Source organism: Symphalangus syndactylus, chromosome X, assembly GCF_028878055.3.
Source record: "Symphalangus syndactylus isolate Jambi chromosome X, NHGRI_mSymSyn1-v2.1_pri, whole genome shotgun sequence".
Lineage (NCBI taxonomy): Eukaryota > Metazoa > Chordata > Mammalia > Primates > Hylobatidae > Symphalangus > Symphalangus syndactylus.
Window position 1 is genome coordinate 143,654,927 of NC_072447.2, and position 18,188 is coordinate 143,673,114.

General features: G+C 43.5%; 1 long non-coding RNA gene across 1 annotated transcript; it reads left to right on the forward strand.

Annotated features, from left to right (window-relative positions):
* Positions 1-875: 875 nt before the first annotated feature.
* Positions 876-15,498, forward strand: LOC129475089 (uncharacterized). The gene is made up of 2 exons (XR_010119551.1): positions 876-952; positions 2,769-15,498. It is a non-coding gene; the product is annotated as an uncharacterized lncRNA (long non-coding RNA).
* Positions 15,499-18,188: the final 2,690 nt, after the last annotated feature.

Genomic DNA, 18,188 nt, shown 5'->3' on the forward strand with positions numbered 1-18,188 from the left:
CCACCCATTGGGAGTCCAGTATTTTGGGGCAGATCGTGTAACAACTCTAATGATAACGTTACCCAAAACTGATGAAAAAAAGAATAACTTCGACAAAATACTTCTGTTTTGCAGCCCGTGCATATTATTACATTATGAACTTTTAAAGGGAGGATGGACTATTTTTTATTCACTTTTATAATCCCTGTCCCCAGCACCATATTTTGACTGTGGTGATACAGGAATACCTCATTTTGTTGCACGACACTTATTTGTGGAGTGAATGAATCGTTCTTTCTCTCTTTTTTATTGTAGGAAAAATATACAACAAAAAATTTCCACTTGATTTTAACTGTAGTTTGGTAGCACTGAGCACATTCATATTAGAACAGGGTTCTACTGACAGCATTGTACCAAGTGAGGGGACCAAAAAATTTTCTGCTTTTCATTGTGGAATGTCATTTGAATCAGAAATCTTCTGGGGACTTTGTTATTTGAATTTCTAACTTTCCTTCTTACTTGCCTGGGGGATAACGCATATTGAACAACAAAATGGTAATGTTCATCCTCAGAGACTAGACCTTGTCAATGTTCTCTGATGCCTAGTAGGACCACTGCAGGAAAAAAAAAAGTTAATGAGACTGTTGCTAGGAGACGGGAGAGCCAAAAGCTCATAGTCTTGTAGGGGTTCCTCTGGAAATCAAGTCAACTTGAGTGTGTTTGGATTAGAGGTTTAGCTATTAAAATCTGCCCTTTGAAGAGCATGCACATTTTAGCATATAATGTTTAGTATGATTTCATGTTTTTGGAGAATTTTTGAGGATAATCTCAAGGCATTTCATTTCTTTCCATAGGGATAATCCCTTTTTTCAGAGCACATCTCATTTCCAAGTGGCTGTTGCGCTGCTGTTTGCCCCTACTCCTTCAGTGCGACAGACAGCCTCAGAGCTGGTGGGGAGACAGCATGCCACTGGTAAGTAGCTGAGAAATATTTTGTAAAATAGATATCCAGACTAAGATTTTTAAAGCAAGCGACATGTTTTGATGGAATAGAATAATGCAAAACTGTGTAGGAATCTCTGATTCTAATCAGCAGCATTGGGAAATGGATTAATTAAATTCTAAATATTCCCTGGTCATTTCTCTAGTTTAAAGCTTGTTTCTTAAATGATGGAGTTGCTAGGAGGCAATATAGAAACTTTCCCCTTGTGATTCTTGTAAAGTATTTCCTAAAATAAGATTTAATGAAGATGTTACTAAATTGGAGAATTGCTTTCAGAATTGTACCTCAGCTTTATGATATTTGTATTTGACGTGATGAAATGGGTTATGATTCAAGATGTTCTCAAACCTGGTTTATTTTCTCAGTGCTGGGAGAGCATAAGAAAAATATTACTTTGCAATGCAGAAAAGGATACGATGCCTCATTTTTTTAAATTAAGAAAGTCGTGTGACGGGATGTCTGTACTAGAGAGAAAATGAGGAAGAGGGCAGTTTGTAATAATGTTCAGATTGATTGCTTCATGTGAGATATGAAAGTGTATTCAATGAGAAACATTAAAATTTGGCTTTAGGATGAAAAAATCATGAAAAAGTAATAATGAATATTATGATCTTGCCTTCATTGGAAAAAATTAATTTGTATTTTTGGACAGCGATTTATACAGTAAAGAGTGTTCTCGGTGCTTCTTTTTTTGAAAAGGGATGTGAGATGGATAGCAGAGATTCTGATCAACGAAGCTTTAATGTTTGTTTCTGAAACATTCCTGAAAATGTCTATGCTTTTGTAGCTCTGTTTCTGCAAGAAAAACGAAAAAAAAAAAAAGTGAAGTGGTGGTTTATTTCTTTGAAATTCAAACTGAGCCTTGAATGTGAGGAAAAGAAAAATGATAGATAAATAGATTTCGTTTTTGAGTTAGATGACAAAGCAGCAGCAATCAAGGAGGAAAAATAAGAATGAAAAAGCTTAAAAGAAAGTCCTCAAGATGGGCCATTTTCCCAAGTTGAACATGTCTGCTGGTAGCATGTTTTGCAGAGGGAAAGGGAGAGAACATACTGGAGGCAAAGGGAGGGGGTGTTGAACAGAGCACTGCGGCAAAGAGAGTGACTGACGCATCCAGGGACATGTGACCATTCTCTGGTGTAGTGAAGAAAATTTGCCAGGACTCCATCTTGTATAAGACATTCTATACATACTGACATGCAAATAATGCTAGAATCTTTCTGTAGTACATAATGAGCTCATTTTGCGTGATCCTCCACTGGTGTATATTGGTATTTTGTCTTTGCTTCTACACTTTCCTCTCTGTGCTTCCCGTGCTTTTATACACTTACTAAAATATTAAAAATGATGTTTTCCCCTTTATTATAAAAATATCATAGTCATTGTAGTAAATTTTGAATAATTTAAAGATGACTATAAAAATTACGCATAATCCCATCACTTAGAGATAATTACTATTAATCTTATTACTGTCAGTCTCTTTTCTCTGAATATATGCAAATAAATGCATAGAAATATATATTTTATACAAAATGAAGATCACATGTACATACAATTTTTAGCCTGTTTTATCCATTAAATATATATTGGCAGCAATTCCTCATATTTTAAAATATTCCACAAGAATGTGATGTTTTGTGGATGTATAATTTTCTATCACATAGATGTCCCACTAAATGTCTGATTATTGAATGTTTATATGTGCATTATTTTTGCTGTTATAAATGACTGAAGGAATATCTTTCCATATAAATGTCTGTGTGCTTTTCTGTTTTTTTCTCCCTAGGAAAAATTCGTAGACATGGAATTCCTGGATCAAATGGTATGAAACAGTTTAAGTTTTCTTCCCCCCAACACCTATCACCTAATTTATTTATTATATGTGGTATAAACATTATTTTCCAGCCATTGTCTTCCTATTAATTTTTACCATTTATGGTGGTGATTTTTTTGATATTTTACAGTTTTACATGTTAGATTTCCATATCTGACCATTTTAAGTGTCGTGATTTTTTTCTTTCCTTTGATTAGTGTATTCACCTGTATTTTTTTCTAGTTATTTAATTGCTTCATTTTTTACAATTAACTCTTTAATCCACCTAGAATTCATTTTGATATATGGTATACAGTAGGATTTAATTTTTTTTCCCCCTAATAGGTCACCGATTGTTTCAGCATCACTTATTGAATAATCCAACGCAACAACTGTTCTTCCATTAGATAGGGTGTAGCTTTCCACAGGTCGGCCATTTTCTCTTTACCCAAGATGGTTACATTTCGCAATGGTACTCCTACCTTCCTGCAGCTTCTGACAGCATACTAGAGCACCATGTTTGTGCTTGTGCGTTTCAAAAATCCTAGGCACATGCAGATTAGGGCAGTATTTTAAACAGGATTTTTTTTTTTCATTTTAAATATGTTATGTTTGTCACATTCTTGTTGCAAATTAAAATTAAGGAATCCAAATATATGAAACCACGGTTTCAGGTGTGCTATTCCTCTTGGGCACACCTGATATCCCAATTGTGTGTTTAAAAAAAAAAAAAAAAATACCCCCGGGGTTAAAGTTCCTCCTTCAACCTCTTTTTTTTTTACTCTTCAGATACTCAAAGAGTTAAAGTTGCCTCGACTCAGTTCTTGGAATTTTCTAGAATGATGTAAGAGGGAAATACAAGAAATGTATGAGGAATAGAAGTAAATAATGTTTGCCAGCCTGTTGCTGGCCGTAGTCTCACGTAGGGATTTAAAGGAGCTAGGGTGAGTCCTAATCCATGCCACCATTGCCACTACCTCTTCTAGATAGGGACACACCCCAATGGGCCACCTCTTTTCACTGCAGGTATAAGGCTTAAGACATCAAGCAAGGAGTTTTTTAGTAGGAGATGGGATAAATATTGCCCTGAGAAATCTGACCATTAAAATCACTTGCTACCTATTACCAACCCTCTCCCGGGCTCCCAACGAAGCTTGCTTTCTCTATTGACTTCTGCTCCGGGCCTCTAGCTTTACTGATTCTGGGGTGAAAAAAAAGGGCGGGGGGGAGGGTGGCGCGTGAGTGGGAGGCTGCCTTGCCTGCGGTTATTGCAAGGGGCTCCTTTGGCTCACAGCCTCAGTCCCAGTAGTTTCCTGACTTGCCGCATTAGACTGTGTTTTGTTTATGAGGAGGCTGGTTTCCCTGGCAATGGCAGCTCGCCAGTGCATGCGCATTTGCTCCACTGCAGTAGCAGAATGCGGCTGTGGGGCCAGGGGAGGGGTCCTGAGGGCCGCAGTGGCTGGAGTTATTTGGCAGACATGACGTCAGTTTTTCTGAGCTAAACTGCCATCGTTACTGTATATGGAGCATTTTTTTTTTTTTTTAATAAAGCTTGGAAGGCTTTTAGCCACTCCTTTTCTTTCCTCCCAAATTAACTGCTGTCTATACGCTCACCAGTGACCACGAAGGCTTTCTAAGGTTTGAGGCCACCGATGCCCTCAGGGCCCCAAGGGGAATCATAATAGTATGAGAACAGGAAACAGACTGCCTGGTTTCAGACCTTGGCTGCTTGCTAGTTGCATGACTGTGGGACGGGTTACTTAAATCTCTTCGTTTCCTCAGATGTAAAATGGGGATGCTAACAGCCTGTTTAGAGCAGTGTCTGGCACATAGTAACCATTATGTAAGTGTTGTCTATTATTATTTGTAGATACTAAGGGGGACTTGCCTGGAAGCAGACTTGTGTCCGCAGTATACAAACACCCTTTAATGCACACACTGGCCAGATAACACAAACACACATTTACCCCCACAGCACATAGACTCTTCTCGCAGTACACACACTTGCCTTCCAGTACACAGACATATCCAAAGGCACACCGACAAGCACCACAGCAAAAAGATGTTCCCCAGAACACACGGACACCCCACTCCCCGTATCATTAGACTCTCCCAGAGGCACATATGTACCCCTTAATGCAGAGACTCACCTAAGGCGCACTGATGCTCTCCGCATGACACAGACTTGCCCCCCCATAAGGACTCTACTATGACACACAGGCAGTCCCAACATCACACACTGTTCCCACATCACACGAACCCATCTTAGGAAACACACAGCATACGGACTTACTCCATAGAACACAGCTTCCCGGAGAAGCACACATACTCTCAAGGCCAGTAGACTCACCCCACAGCACGCAGACTTTCTCCAGAGTGTATAGCTTCTTCCCACAGCAAACAGACTCTCCCCAGGGCACACAGACACCCCGACGCCGCATACTCTCACCACAGATCGTAGACCCGTCCTAGAGCACAGGGACTCTTGCCAATGAAACAGACTTTCCCGAGAATAGACTCATGAGACAGCTTGAAGACCCGCATCATGACACAAAGACTCTCCCACAACAGACAGACTCACCCCATTGTGTACAGACAAGCACCACAGGCCACAGACCATCACATCAGGACACAGACTTGCCCAGCACTACACAGACACTCCCCAGAGCACGTAGACTCGCCCCACAAAGCACAGACTAAACCCATACTACAGAGACTCTCCCTGTAGCTTTCAGACAAGTTTACCCCACCACAGAGACATGCAACGGTACATCTTACAACATATATCACTCCTTGATGCACACGATTGTGCCACAGCACACAAACTTGTCCTACAGTGCACAAATTCATGTCACAAAAGACACACTCACCACACAATACAAATACTTGCTGCAGCCAGGAGCGGTGGCTCACGCCTGTTATCCCAGCACTTTGGGAGGCCTAGGCAGGCGTATCACCTGACGTTGGGAGTTCGAGACCAGTCTCACCAACATGGAGAAATCCCGTCTCTGCTAAAAATACAAAATTAGCCGGGCGTGGTGGCGCATGCCTGTAATCTCAGCTACTACGGGGGCTGAGGCAGGAGAATCGCTTGAACCCAAGAGGCGGAGGTTGCAGTGAGCCAAGATTGTGCCACTGCACTCCAGCCTGGGCAACAAGAGCAAAACTTCGCCTCAAAAAAAAAAAAAAATTAAAAAAAAATACCAGGAACAAAAACAAACAAAAAACCAAATACTTGCTCCAGAGTTCACTCATTTGCCCTAAAATATCTAGACCTTACCCCAGAGTTAGCACACAATGCATGCTGTGTCACTGCATCACCAAAATACAACTCAAACTCCTCAGACACACTCTGATAAATAGACATACCTCACAATGCACAGCTTGGCATCATAGCAGGAAAAACTGGCTCTACAACAGATTTATTCTACAACAGACACACTCAGGCTGTAGAGACACCTAATCTTTCTTTAAGGTATTCAGACCCACCCTTTTGGGCACAGTCACAGATGCGATCCGCGATACCCTCACTCATCCCACAATACTGATGCAACCCACAGCATACAAACACATACCACAGCATAACACTCTAACCCCACAGTGCTCAGAAATGTCAGGCACACACTTGCCGTACAGATTTATTTCACACACAAAAACAGCCAGGTGGGTGGCTCATGCCTGAAATCCCAGCACTTTGGGAGGCCGAGGCGGGTGGATCACAAGGTCAGGAGTTCAAGACCAGCCTGTCCAGCATGGTGAAACCCCGTCTCTACTAAAAATACAAAAAAATTAGCTGGGCATGGTGGCACATGCTTGTAGTTCCAGCTACTCAGGAGGCTGAGGCAGGAGAATCACTTGAACCCGGGAGGTGGAGGTTGCAGTGAGCCAAGATGGTGCCATTGCACTCCACCTTGGGCAACAGAGTGAGACTTCGTCTAAAAAAAAAAAAAAAAAGAAACAAACAAAAAAAAACACTTCTTATAGTGCCTATACAATGCAAACATGTATCCCAAAATAAATGAAACTATTTGCTATGTCACTCTTAGGTTTACCCCAAAGCACATAGACCATTTTCACTGCTCAAGCTGCTGCCTACAAAACAGGAGAGGCCAAGCCATGCACAGAAATTCACCAAAATGCACAGATTCACCCATCAATATACATACTTGCCTCACAACTCACACAAACACCACTGAGCACTGAGACTCACCCTAAATGTACAGACAAGCCCTTCAGGGCACAGACTTACTCTGTAACATACTAAATCACATCCCCCATACTTAGATGTGCCTTATGATTCACAGTGATGCGTGTAAACACATAGATTGCTTCCACAATGCACAGAATTGCATCATAACACAGACTTACTCTACAGTGCAAAACCGACAGTGCACATAAACATTTCCCAGTCGGTAGACACACAACACACATATTACTCCTACAATGTAAAGATTTCCATCATGGTGGACAGACATGCTTTTCCATGCTGTTGAGCTACAACTCTGGCCTACAACAACAGAAATACAGCTTGTGTAATAGTTACCAGCAAGGCCTCTAGACCCATACTAACTGGGTTTGAATCAAGGTCCCATCCCTTGCTGATTGTATCACCTTGGGTAAGTATATTTCTTTGTTCTTTAGTTTGTGCAACTGTAAAACAAAGATAACAGTAGTGCCTACTTCAAAGAGTTGTTGTCAGTAATAAATACGTTAAGATTTGTTAAGTGCTTAGTACAGTGCCTGGCACATAGTGACTATTAGAATTGTTAATTTATATTACAACCATCACTATCATTACTACCAAAACAAAAAAGGCCTACCCCAGATATCTAGAATCATCTGACAACAAGAAGACTCACCATATAATATATAGATTAGCCCTAGAACGTCTAGAAACACTCGACAGCACACAGACACCCTGCCATAGTACCCACATACCCTACAGACCAGAACCCTAACCAGACATCACTCACAACACACAGAATTGCATCACAAGTAACAAATTTGTGCACAGGCTTGCTCTATAACACAACCCACAATACCCAGACTGGAAGCCAGGCTGTGTGTTGTACCCAGCCTCACCCAACAAGGCACAGGCCTACAACACACACACACACACACACACACACATCCTAACCTCATAGATATGCCCTACGTCACACAAACATACCCTATCACACATATATTTTTGTTTCACAACATGTGGATACCCCTGCTCTTCACAAACATGTTCCTAAATACATGCTCCTAAAATTGGCAGCATCACATGATAATACAGAGCCCCCATTCCACAACATTTTTTTTTTTTTTTTGAGACGGTGTCTCACTCTGTTGCCCAAGCTGGAGTGCAGTGGCGCAATCTCGGCTCACTGCAGCCTCCGCCTCCCAGGTTCAAGCAATTCTCCTGCCTCAGCCTCCCGAGTAGCTGGGAATACAGGCGCGTCCATTCCTGGCTAATTTTTTTGTATTGTTAATAGAGACGGGATTTCGCCATGTTGGCCAGGATGGTCTTGATCTCCTGACCTCGTGATCCACCTGCCTCAGGCTCCCAAGGTGCTGGGATTACAGGTGTGAGCGACCGCCCCCGGCCACAACGCATTTTACACTTATCTCATGCTCGTCCCATAAAGAACTACATGCCCCACATCGCCTAAGCTGCCCATAAATCTGACTTACCGAACACTACCACACATATGACCAGGCCCCACACCACACAGATTTGCTCTGTAATACCTAGATAAGTCCTACCATGCAGAGATATCCCCCTAAACACAAAACCATCCCAAATGCACAGCGTCATATCACAACAGACACACAAACTCATCCTATAACATGCAGACTTGCATGAAAACACCCAGACTCCCACAGAGCAGACCCACGCCCACAATGCTAATACCACACAGCGCCCAGACAGGCACAGGACAAAGACTAGCCTCAACTCATCTAGTCTCAACCCACATGATATAAAACTTGCTCTACAATGGTTAAAAGCTTATATTCAGGTCTCAGACTGCCTGAGTTCCAGTCCCACATGCATCACTTACTAGTTGTGTGACCTTGGAAAGGTTTCTTGAACTCTCTGTGCCCCAGTTTTATCAGCTATTTGTTAGGAATAATAATGTAATAGGGGTACTTATCTCTTATAGCTGTTAAGAGGAATAAATGGGCTGGGCGCGGTGGCTCACACCTGTAATCCCAGCACTTTGGGAGGCCGAGACGGGTGGATTAGCTGAGGTCAGGAGTTCGAGACCAGCCTGACCAACCTGGAGAAATCCCGTCTCTACCAAAAATACAAAATTAGCCGGGTGTGGTGGCGCATGCCTGTAATCCCAGCTACTTGGGAGGCCGAGGCAGGAGAATCGCTTGAACCCGGGAGGCAGAGGTTGCGGTGAGCCAAGATCATGCCATTGCACTCCAGCCTGGGCAACAAGAGCGAAACTCCGTCTCAAAGAAAAAAAAGACGAATAAGTGAGTTAATGCCTATCACGTGTTTCGAGCAATGCTTGGTAAAGAGAGTGTTATTGGTGTTAGCTGATCAGGTTGTCATTGTTGTCGTTACTCCACAGGGAATTGGACCATAAAGGTAAGACTCAATCTAAAGCAACTCGAATCAACCCACAACGCATGGAATATCCCTCATAAAGCACAGAATCGCATCACAATGAGTACTCTCACCACTCTTTTCCTGTAACACCCATATTGACTGCACCTATTCTTTTTTTTTTTTTTTTTTTTTTGAGATGGAGTCTCGCTCTTGTTGCCCAGGTTGGAGTGCAGTGGCGTGATCTCGGCTCATTGCAACCTCCGCATCCTAGGTTCAAGCAATTCTCCTGCCTCAGCCTCTCGCCTAGCTGGGATTACAGGCCCGCCACCACACGCGGCTAATTTTTGTACTTTTAGTAGAGATGGGGTTTCGTCATGTTGGCCAGGCTGGTCTCGAACTCCTGACCTCAGGTGATCCACCCATCTCTGTCTCCCAAAGTGCTGGGATTACAGGCATGAGCCACTGTGCCCAGCCTGACTGTACCTATTCTATAATGCCTAGAAGCATCTATCATATAGAGTTTCTACATAACACCTAGACTTATCACACAACACCTAGACACACTACAATGCACAACATACCCAACAAACAGAAACTCATTCACGAAAAGACTCATCTCAGTTTAAGCAAATGCACTCTATCATACACATACATGCTCTACAATACACATGCTCACCCCAGAACACCACGTTGGCTCCACAACACAAGGAACTCACTTCAAAATCTCTAGAAACAATCCACAAGCCTTAGACTTCTCCACTATGCAGAACAGCATCACACCACATAAACTTGACTACAATTAACAGACAAGAAACCAGGACATGCGCCATAACACATACATTATCCCCATGACATAAATACTGGTCCAGCAAAATGCTATCTTGCCTATACAACACTAAGATGTGCTTCATAAAATACAAACTTGTTTGACAGCACAAATTAAAATATTTCAAAATGCACATATATACTCCATAACACACAGATTTGCTCTACAACACACTGACACACCCCATATCACCCAGACGTGACCCAAAACACATGGCAATACCCGATAAACAGTCACTCTTTTTTTCTTTGAGACGGAGTCTTACTCTGTTACCCAGGCTGGAGTGCAGTGGCGCAATCTCGGATCACTGCAACCTCTGCCTCCCAGGTTCTAGCGATTCTCCTGCTGCAGCCTCCCCAGTAACTGGGACTACAGGTGTGCACCTCCACGCTCAGCTAATTTTTGTATTTTTAATAGAGACTAGGTTTCATTTTGGCCAGGCTGGTCTCGAACTCCTGACCTCAGCTGATCCACCTGCCTTGGCCTCCCAAAGTGCTGGAATTACAGGCGTGAGCCACCGCGCCTGGCCTCAGTCTCTCCTTTTAACACACAGATTGGCCACACAAAATAGCCTCTTCCTGCCACGACTTCCCTCACAGCAGCACATCCAACAAAGGATGGTCCACATACAGAGAAACACAATGTGCAGATATGTTCTGCAACACACAGCCTTCCTGGACAAGACCTAGACTCGCCCGGAAACACCCAGATCCATTTTACATCTTAAAGACTCACATCCCAGGCCAGGTGTGGTGGCTCAAGCCTGTAATGCCCGCACTTTGGGAGGCCGAGGTGGGCGGATCACGAGGTTAGGAGTTCGAGACCAGCCTGGCCAACATGGCGAAACCCTGACTCTACTAAAAATACAAAAATTAGCCGGGCATAGTGGCGGGCACCTGTAATCCCAGTACTCAGGAGGTTGAGGCAGGAGAATCGATTGAACCTGGGAGGTGGAGGTTGCGGTGAGCCAAGACCACACCATTGCACTCCAGCCTGGGCGACAGAGCGAGACTCCGTCTCAAAAAAAAAAAAAAAAAAAGACTCATATCCCAGATTAGTCTGCCAACCCATGGACGTGCTCCACAATGCATGGATAGAACCACAATGCATGGACATGCCTTACAACACATGGAACTACACAGGCTCTACCTTTAACACACAAACTGTCTCCATGAAACACTTCCTTGTCTCTTCAAAACTTAGTTTAAAATCAGACGAAATGCTCAAAAATACACACAGACTCAACAAGGCATGGACATACCCCACTTCAACTAGCCTTGTCCTGTAACACTGACACTCATCTGAAACATAAAGATACATTATGCCACACCTAGAATGGCCCCCCAGAGCCCAGACTAGCTCCAGAACACCCAAATAGGAGCCACGGTATATGGACATAACCCTACATATACAAATCCTTCCTACAACATAACGACTAATCCCACAAAACACTTTCTTGCTCCATAACACCGACACTTACCTCCCTGTGTGTAGAATCTCTGGACAATATAGACACTTCCTACAATTACAGATATGATTCACAATACTAAGACTTGCTGTAACACATGCCAACTTCTCCAAGCCACACAGAATCACAACATTATATGTATTATCGGACATGTCCGTATATTTTGGGGACAACTGAACTTATCCCATGACACCCAGGCCTTCCCCAAAATACGTGGACGTGTCCCATCATACATATAATTTCCAGACAACAAAGACTGGTCCTGAAAAATAGGTTTTTTATTTCATAACACCAACACTTAGCTGAGAGCACACAGGTGTGCTGAGCAAAACATGCATAAAACCCCACGATGCACAGACATGCCCTGCAACACCCAAGGTCACTTCATAACACACAATCTCACTGCAGTACACTGACCCAGGGACTCACCCTGAGACACTCAGACTAACACATCACATCCAGATCTACCCCCACCTAATCCTAATTGCCTCATGTCACTAGACTTACATTGCAATAGCGAGACTTGACCTGCAATAGTCTGATTTGTCCCATAACAACTAGACAAGACTATCCACACAATACATACAAAGACCCCCAAAATGTTTGCTTGTCTCCACAACACTGACAGTTTCTTAAGAACACACACAGATGCTGGAAAATACACAACCAAGTCCTACAGCACCAAGATATGCGCCTGTAATACCTAGATTTGCCACACAACACCCAGAATGGCCCTGCAGAACTCCAGAATGCACCACAAGAAGAATATATGCCTTGCAACACCAGAGCATGCCTTACACCAGCAGTCCCCAACCTGTTTGGCACCAGGGACCACTTTTGTGGAAGAAGTTTTTCCACGGACTGGGGGTGAGGTGGGAGGGGTGGTTTTGGGATGAAACTGTTCCGCCTCGGATCATCAGGCATTAGATTCTCATAAGGAGTACACAACCTTGATCCCTCTCATGCACGGTTCACAATAGTGTTCACACTCGTATGAGAATCTAATGCTGTAGCTGATCTGACAGGAGGCAGAGCTCAGGTGGTAATGCTTGCTCACTCACTGCTCGCCTCCTGCTGTGTGGCCTGGTTCCTAGCAGGCCATGGAGTGGTACTGGTCCGTGGCCCAGGGCTTGGGGACCCCTGCCTTACACCACATGGCGTGCTCCATAATACACAAAAACAGTCCTAATAACATAGACTGACTCTATACTTACTTGCCTCAATAACATTAAGACATGCCTTAGACCACATAGAAATGTTAGATAACATACAGAAAAAACACATAAATAACAGACATGCCCTGTAACACTTACACTCACCTCATAGCACTCAGGTTCGCCTGTGACAGCTAGATTTACCCCCAAAATACCTATACCTACCCCACAGCACCCAGACATGCTGCACATAACCAGAAACATCTCATATCACTCAAACACCTTCCAACAGTCAGACTTGCCTGGCAACCCAGACTGTCCTACAATACATAGTAAAATGGCCCACAGCCAAGAGACTTCTCACAACTTACAGACTGGCCACAAAAAGCATCTTTTTGCTTTCACAAAATCAAGACTTTCCACACAGCACATAGAAACAATGGACAAAGTTCAGAAAACCCCAGAGTGTACCGGTATGCCTCATAACATCCAGAGTCACCCCATAACACAGGACCTAGACTGGCCCCGATAAAATAGAATTAATACCCACAATAAACAAACATGCCCTCTAATATATGAATTCATCACACAACATGCACACTGTCCCCACAAACACCTTTTTGGTGTCAAGAAGAAAAAGACTAGCTTCACAGAACAGAGAAATGCTGGACAGTGCACCTGCAGTTAAAAAAAAAAAAAACAACCTCACAGACATAGCATTCATCACCCGAATGCGTTACATAGTAACATGGTAACAGGCATCATCTTATGACACACGTATCTACCCCCCAGCACCAGAGTAGCTCCATAAAATACCTTCTTGCTTTTACAGTGCGAAGACTCGCCTCATAGCACAAGTCTGACGTGCTGGAGAACACTCAGACGAAACCCTTAACATACATAAATATCACCCAGATTCACTCCACAACATGAAATCTAACCCCATGAAACCCGTGATAGTCCACAAAACCAGACACGCCTTATATCACCCAGTCTAGCTTCACAACAGCCAGGCGTAATGCAAACTCGCCCCCACAACTCATGAAAATACTCCACACCCAACAAACCTTCCCCCCACACAGAACCTTGCCGGGGCAAAACAAATGCAATGGCTCACGCCTGTAATCCCAGCACTCTGGGAGGCTGAGGCAGGCGGATCACCTGAGGTGGGGAATTTGAGACCAGCCTGACCAACGTGGAGAAACCCCGTCTCTACTAAAAATACAAAATTAGTCGGGCGTGGTGGCACACGCCTGTAATCCCAGCTACTTGGGAGGCTGAGGCAGGAGAACCGCTTGAACCCGGGAGGCGGAGGTTGCAGTGTTGTGCCATTACACTCCAGCCTGGGCAACAGACGGAAACTCCATCTCAAAAAAAAAAAAAAGAAAAAACTTCATGACACTGTCATACCAAGACTTGCTTCAGAGCACACACAAAAGATATAAAAGGATTGAAAACATACAGAACAACCTTGCAATGTGAAGATATACACCAGTACTCACCTCTCATTACAGAAAGTCATACAACAAGATCCCTGCTGGTTCCATGATACACACACACACATTCCATATACACACACATTCCATACACACACACACAGACACATTCCATACACACACACATTCCATACACACACAGACACATTCCATACACACACAGACACACATTCCATAAACAGCAACACATTCCATACACATACACAGATACATTCCGTGCACACACACACACACTCCATACACACACACATTCCATACACACACACAGACACATTCCATACACACACACATTGCATACACACACATTCCATACACACACAGACACATTGCATACACACACACATTCCATACACACATTCCATACACAGACACATTCCATAAACAGCAGCACATTCCATACACATACACAGATACATTCCATGCACACACACACACATCCCATACACACACACATTCCATACACATGCACACAAACACATACCATACACAGAGACACATTCCATAGACAGACACATTCCATACAGATACACACATATTCCATACACACAGACACATTCCATACACACACACACATCCCATACACACACACACAGGCACATTCCATACACACACACATTCCATACACACACACATTCCATACACACACACACAGACATATTCCATAATCACACACACATTCCATACACACACACAGGCACATTCCATACACATACACATTCCATACACACACACAGACATTCCATACACACACACATTCCATACACACACACAGACATTCCATACACACACATTCCACACACACACACGTTCCATTCACACACATTCCATATCAGCACACACACACACATTCCATACACCCACATTCCATACACATACACAGACACACATTCCATACACACACATTCCATACACACACACACTCACATTCCATACACACAAACACATTCCATACACACACACATTCCATACACACACATTCCATACACACACACACACATTCCATACACACACACAGATTAATTCCATACACACACACACATTCCATACACACACACACATTCCATACACACACACAGACTAATTCCATACACAGAGACACATTCCATACCCACACGCAGACACATTCCATACACACACACATTCCATACACACACACAGACACATTCTCTACACACACACACACACAGACACATTCGATACACACACACAGACACATTCCATACACACACACAGACACATTCCATACACACACGCAGACTCATTCCATACACACACACAGACACATTCCATACACACACACAGACACATTCCATACACACACGCAGACTCATTCCATACACACACGCAGACACATTCCACACACACACACATTCCATACACACACACAGACACATTCCATATGCATATGCAGATATGTCCCCAAAGAAATAGATTGTCTCCATGATATGCATATTAACCCGACAAAATACTTTTGGACCTCTGTAACACCCAAACTTGACTCACAACACACATAAATACTGAACCACACAAATGAAACCTGCACTACCCAGACATACCCATTGTTTGAAGGCTTGCTGCAAAATACCCAGACTTACGCCATGATATACAGACTTGGCCCGTTGACCTATACCTACCTTGAATCACAGGGGCTAATAGAGCAACACTCAGATGTTGCCCACAACCACACACATGCCCTACCAAACAACTTTTTGCCTTCATAACATGAAGGCTTACCTCACAGAACACAGAAAGGATGAACAACACAGACAAATCAGACAACGCAGAAACATGTCCCATGACACCCAGACTTGCTGCACAGCATTCAGACTCACACTATGACACTCATACTCACTCAATAACACTGATTACTTCACAACATACACACATAGCCCAAAACACGCAAACATCATCCACAACTAACAGACATGTCCTACAATACAGGGGCATGCCACACAATTCACAAACTTTTTCTACACTGCCAACACTTGTCTCACATAACACACACAAATAAAAAATCCACAAAGATGTGCCCCATAGCACCCAGATTTGCTTCACTACTTTCAGACTTACCTTATGGCACCCACACGTACCTTATATCATACACATTTACCCTGCAGCACTCAGCCTGGCCACAGAATATATTTACATGTCCATGCCCCACGACACACACACATGCCTTCCAACACATGGACACACCCAAAATACACAAACGTTTTACACGACATAGACTGACCCCAAAGAATGGCATCATAATACACAATTACAACCAACTCAGATCTACCCTACAGAACAAAGACTCATCTCCCATACTTATCACACAATTCCTAAATTTATACCAAACGCTCACACTCATCCCAAAATGCATAAACCCACCCCAGAACAGATGCAGCACAACATGTAGATTTGCCGTCACTTAGAATAAATTCACAGCTCATACTTATCACCCAATGGCCAGGCACACCTTACAATGTACAGACAACCCTTTCACAACGTAGACATTGCCTAAGCAATGCACAGAATTCTATAACATCACGAGCTCTTCCCACAATGTCGACTTACCTCACAGCACCCCAGATTGCATCAGAACAGACACTCCACCCAAAATATACAGCTTCTTCCACACCTCCCGGATACACCTCACAATACACAAATATGTCTTCTAAGATATAGACTTCTCAGAACCATGAAGTATTGCATAAGAACTTACAAGCATTTCTCAAAACATATACTCCATAATTAATGGATACACAGCATCTGCTCACATTCTCAAACACACAGACTTGCCTTCCTCCCCATCACCTGCTGCCAGCATAGTCTTGTGCAGCAGGTCTAAGATGTACTGCAGAAAACAGACTTGCCCCACTCTGTATGGAGTTCTACCCAACTTTCAAATTCATTCTACAATGCACAGACCTTTACTCTTACCTATAGCATTATCCCACAATGCAGAGACTTACCCACAAAGCAAATGATTACCTCAGAATGCACAGAGCCACCAGACATGCACCCAAACACACAGACATGTACCACACCAAGAAACACTCCACGACATGCATATGAGCCCACATTGGTCTCTCTATAACTTCCACACTGACGACTCAACACCTAGACCAACTTACTACGTCACACATGCTCCATGACATAAGACTCCCAGCACAGCCCATGGAACCCCGTCACAATGAACAATTAGTTTTTTTAGACAGATTTTCGCTCTTGTTGCCCAGGCTAGAGTGCAATGGCGTGATCTCGGCTCACTGCAACCTCCGCCTCCTGGATTCAAGTGATTTTCCTGTCTCAGCCTCCTGAGTAGCTGGGATTACAGGTGCCCGCCACTACGCCTGGCTAATTTTTGGTATTTTTAATAGAGACGGGGTTTCTCCATGTTGGCCAGGCTGGTCTCAAACTCCTGACCTCAGGTGATCTGCCCACCTTGGCCTCCCAAAGTGCAGGGATTACAGGTGTGAGCCACCATGCCCGACCGTGAACAATTTTACCTCACAGTGCAAAAATTCACAAAATGCCAAGACTTACCCCACAGCTAATCCAATATTACCGTAACACCTAAAGTCGCCTGAAGAGTCAGTCATGTACCAGAGTACTACGCATATGCCTCATAATGCCTACAGTGAACCTACAAGAAACCGACTTGCCCTATATTGCTCATACTCACACCAGGACATGCCCTATAACGCACAGATAAATTCCATAAGGCAAAAATCTCCCTAACAATGCACAGCCTCACTCTACAACAGACAATTACTCCACTATGAGAAGAAGAGATCCCAAATATCCAGCCTTACCCATGAACTCACAGTCTTGCCACACCACATTAAGACATGTCTTACAGGCCGGGCGTAGTGGCTCACGCCTGTAATCCCAGCACTTTGGGAGGCCGAGGTGAGCGG